General features: G+C 39.7%; 1 long non-coding RNA gene across 1 annotated transcript in view; it reads right to left on the bottom strand.

The window, feature by feature from the left end:
* The window catches only part of LOC138003194 (uncharacterized), a 22550-nt gene that overhangs the window by 17172 nt on the left and 378 nt on the right, over nucleotides 1-5000 (bottom strand). The window lies entirely within an intron of this gene.

Raw genomic sequence — 5000 nt, forward strand, 5'->3', positions numbered from 1 at the left:
TGTTCTGTTCTTGCACAAAAATTAAAAGCGCGGGGATTTAGTAAACGTTTGGGCAATTGGGTGGGGTTAGGACTCGTTTCTGCACTCTGATTCACTCGCGCGTTGTCAAAAACAAAAGGATAAACTCTGTGGACAGACTATTCACGTCTAGACATCATGCATCACTTCCGGTATCATATGATGGAACTTTTCGCCTCTCCCTGTCCATGGAGTTGAGCCAAGGTGTTGACGTCAATTACGCGATGCCCTGTATGTTGCCGGGACATATTATACAAGGACCTTTCCACAGCTACGGAGTCCGCCGCCATCTTATCAACCGCGCAAGAAATGATGTACTTCACAAAAACAGACTTAAAGAGAAGTTATTTTCGATTTGCCTCGCCACCCACCACCGAAAGTCCGGGACATGACCACTTCAAACAACTCCCCAGCCCCGGGCCCGAAGGGCTGGAATTGTCCCCGTGGTTGCCCGAGTGGTAGTATCAAGTCTAATTGAATTGTGCATCAATGACATTTTAGAAAATCAGAAGCCTCTTTTCCTTGGTTAGTTCAAACTGTGTGCTTCCTTTTAGCTGTTGTTTTCGGTTCTTACTGAAATTTTCGGCCTTGAAGAAATTCACAACCACAGGAGCTGGGTATGGACCTCTGCCACGAGCAAACCGGTACGCAATATAATGTTTGTGTAATAATTGAAAAGTGCTGGCGAAAATAACGAAACTTAAAGCTCCTCGGTGCTTTTAAGGTATGCAGGGAAGGTGTATTTTGTTATTTACAGAAACCTTCAGTTTTCGGCCTCTTCAGCAAGGAAAGACACACTACCAACTCCCCGGTATGGCCAGTGCTGACAGTGCTGATAACGAGTTTCGAGAAACGTCGCCAGAAATGAACCGTAAAAACTTTTTATGAAACGATGTAAAAACAAACAAACAAACAAACAAAAAATACCTGAGATCATACACAAAACAGATTAACAACGCTTCTTGAATAACGCTTCTTGAATGTCCCGTTTATAAGAGCGGGTCATAAGTTAGCAAGGGTGTAGAGTCCTTTATACGCATATACGCCCGTGCGTACAGCTGAAATCTGGAAAATGTCTATTTTTTTATTTCCAGAAAGCATTATTATCATAAAATCGGGATGATTGATAAATCTTTCGCATTACATTAGTGTCGTTATCCGTCTGAAGGTTAGACATGTCTCGCCTTTTTCTTGAAACCTCCTTGATGGCGTCGCTGCTTTAATTTTTTTCCAAGAAAGGATAAAGGGGACAGAGAAGGCATCCCCCATACACAACACCCTACTCCATAGGCAATTTGTCTCGAGTTATTTTTAGAATCGGGATAAAGTTACTTCGCGCGCTGCGTGGATGTTTCGTGGAGGTTTCGCACGACTAAACGCCGTGCAAAACATGTCGGGCGAAAGGCAATGAAAGCGTAAAGAGATCGAGAGCATTTCTGAATATTGACGCGAAATGAGTCGGTGCTCACCTGGGAAAAAGGAATCGCTAGATTCTTTGACAACCCGTGAAATCAGTTTAACTCGAAGTTGTCGTAACCTCAGTGCTTTAATAAAATGAGAAATTTCGCCGGTCTATTGAAACCCGTCGTTTGTACAATAAAGCAAGTAGGACGCCAAGTTTTATTTTTGTTGAATAATAAAAGACTAATTGCTCTCATCAATCTGTAAATTATAAATGATCCTGAGAGAATATTCAGTGTGTTAAGGATTTCCCTGCTGCACTGTTAGCTCACAAGAGAAGAAGGGCGATTGTTTTTGAATTTCCGTTTCGCTGACACAGATTTAGCAGAAATATCTCTGTAGTCGTTTTCGTCGACAAAACTAAATAGCAATATCGCTCTCCGCGTCTTCTGCCATTTCGTTCTGCGTCAATTCGTGAAGGACGCGTGGCTATGAGCGTGGGTCATCCACGCGGAACACATTCGCGCTATGTGATTGGCTGTTGTCTAATCCCCCTTGGGATCTGTGGTCTTAAAAATAACTCGAGACGAATTACTTATGGAATAGGGGGTGTATGGGGGATGCCTTCTCTGTCCCCTTTATCCTCTTTGTTTTTTCCTGTAGACATTGCACCTTACCGTTAACACATTTTAAGAGAAAAAAAAAATCAAACAACTAATATTTGCATTTTCCTTTGTATTTATTTATTAACTGAAAATATCCTGTGGAAAACACAGGATACAGCATTTCTGAGCTACAGATCTCCCTAGTTTGCAGTACCTTCGGAATTCGGAGGTCCAACCTTTGTCCGTGCATGTGTACACCTTCAAAACCTCACGCTACGCCCATGGTTAGAAGCTGGTATACATACATAGTTTGCGTCATATATTCCGGTTGGTGAAGGACTAATTTTTGAGTGAAATTGTCTGTAAACAACAACACCGGCATGCTTATATTTATCACAGAGGCAACATTAAGTTAAACGTTTGATGAGAGTCTTATTTCTACGTACGAAAACTCTTACTTCCTGCAATAAAAGAAAACAATATGTTATTTTTGAACTACACAGTGAAAAAAAAAATTGTGAAAATCAGAAAAAGATTGACAGACAGTTGGATATGAGCAGGACTTCATTGACGATAAAACATGTCGAAAAAGGGCCGAAGAATACAGGGAACGCTCCGGCTTAGCTACAACAATCCGAATTTTCAAAAAGGACGGCGTCATAGCTAAGTCGCGTCTCACTTCAAATGAAACGTGTTATTTGTACGGGAGGCCAACGTCCCACGTAAGATACTTGCAGGCTTGTCTAAACCAGTGACACTTTGAAACGTGGTAGGTGTCCCTTTTCGGGTCCATCCTACATATCGTGAAATCCCACAGGTTAGGCAAGAATTCGATAACTGTTAATCCTGTTTCAACCATTTATTCACTGAGTGAATTGTTTTTTTTATTTTTTTTATTTTTACTTTTTAGCTTATTTCGAGGAAATACTTGTTGCTTCATATCCAGGGTAGGCTTTAAAACATTTTTTGAGCCAAATGGTTTTTGCGTGAATCTGCTTACCCGAACTTTTCCTCGAAAAAACGACAAATACCCGACAAATGCTCGTTTTGTTGTTGGTCTCGGCATATTTCCGGTAAATTCAGGTATATGTCTCGTGAAGAAGAGTTCAGAACTTAATCATGAAGCCATCAGTGCCGCGCGCCATGCTAGTAGTAAGTGTTGCTTCGAAATACCAGCCCAATAACAGGTGGCAAGCGGTCAATCCGTGAGAAGTAACGCAATCTCCGTCGATTGATGGGAGTCAAAGATTCTCTTGCCGATGCTGCCCTTGATGTTTTTCAATCCCAATATCTAGGACACCCATGCTAAGATATGAAACATACACTTATAAGCATTGTTCTGTTCGGTAAAATCCAATTCCTGGACGCAAAAACGTTGTGATTTTTAGAGTTTATCTGGTTTATTTTTGTGCTTTGCCTTTTGACAACGTTACGTGACTCGTGCACTTGGCAGGAGTTGACAACTTACATCTGCCTTTTATGTTAGCAAACGGTTTTAAATTATATCAGATCGCTGGATAAACACGTCTTGGTTTCTGAAAGCTGATAACATTAAACCACCTTTGCTCAAACTGATTTCTTATAGTATTTTTCCGAGTTTTCAGCATCGCCCCGCTGAGCGAGGAAAGCTCAAATTTCAGAAAAGTACTAATTATATTTTTTGGCCTCAAAAATTTTCTTTTAAGTTGCCCGTAGTTTTGGAAACAGATTTTCGAAAAAGAGATAACGCTCGTTAACGTGGTATAAGACTCTTTACTGAAATCGAGGTACCAGTCGACGATTTTGGGCTTTGAAATTTGCCATTTTTTCATGGAACGGAAATGTTCAAAATATTGAAAATTATGAAAAATCTCCAAAATATTACATTTGCGTTGAAACTGAGTAAATCACCCTTAATTATGTACTTTTCTGAATAAGTTATTTGCTGTTCGCATCACAATTGATTTGATTTTTAAAACGATTTTTTTCGTGACACACCGTCTCGGGCATGTAAAACCCGATCCGAGAGCCGCGAAACCGATAACCCCCCGTATGTCTAAAATATTTATCGGATCGAAGTAAAAATTATATTTATGTTATCAGCTTACCCAGTGCTACTTTGTGAATTTTTTTGAGAGTTTTCGATTTTTCACTTTTGCAGACGTCTGGTCGATATTTACTGACATCCGCTCTTAAAGCCTCGCGACCTTGGGAATTTACATCCAAGATTTGCTTCGTGTCGACTTGACAAAGAGTCCAAATTGCCGCGGCATAGGCCGTCATCATCGCCTTACTCAACTTCTAGAAAATGAAACGCTCGATGTATTGCATGTGTTTTAGCCCCTATAAAAAATCGAGGAGTGGGAAATATATTGTACGTATTGAATAAAATAAAACTTATCGAAACGAGCCATCTGATGATGTGAAAAAAAGACTCAATTCAAAGCAAACAACCGTTTTATTAATGAAACATACAACTCAATATAAATCGTCATTGAACTGGCCCCAGTAATCCGGCTCTCATATGCCTTTTTGACGGTTTTGCAAGGAAGGCAGGAGGATTTTTACAAACCTTTCCTTTTTCAGTTTTTGGTCAAAATAAGTTTGAGGATTTCATTTCACTCCATACTGGATCGATGGCAGTTGGAAAGCCTTGTGAAAACGTTTGGACGAACAAAACGAAAAATTGGAAGAAAATGTAATAAAATAAGGTTCGAAACTTGGCAAAACTGCAAGTTGCCAATAACTGGACGGTCCCATCATTAATTAAGAATTCGAGTCGTCGAGAATGAAGTTGCAGCAATAATTTCCAAATGGAAAAGAAAAAAGGTATATTTCTTTAGCACTAGCTTCGGTTAACTATTACACAATTAATCCAAAAGGTGGAACTGAGTCACAAAGAAAACCAACCATTATATTTTTTTCAGTTCTTAAGAATAATTCAGTAATAGTTACTAGGAAATTTTCCATCAAGACTCCAAAATTGTCTAAACCATT

The sequence above is a fragment of the Montipora foliosa genome, chromosome 5 (assembly GCF_036669935.1).
Source record: "Montipora foliosa isolate CH-2021 chromosome 5, ASM3666993v2, whole genome shotgun sequence".
NCBI lineage: Eukaryota > Metazoa > Cnidaria > Anthozoa > Scleractinia > Acroporidae > Montipora > Montipora foliosa.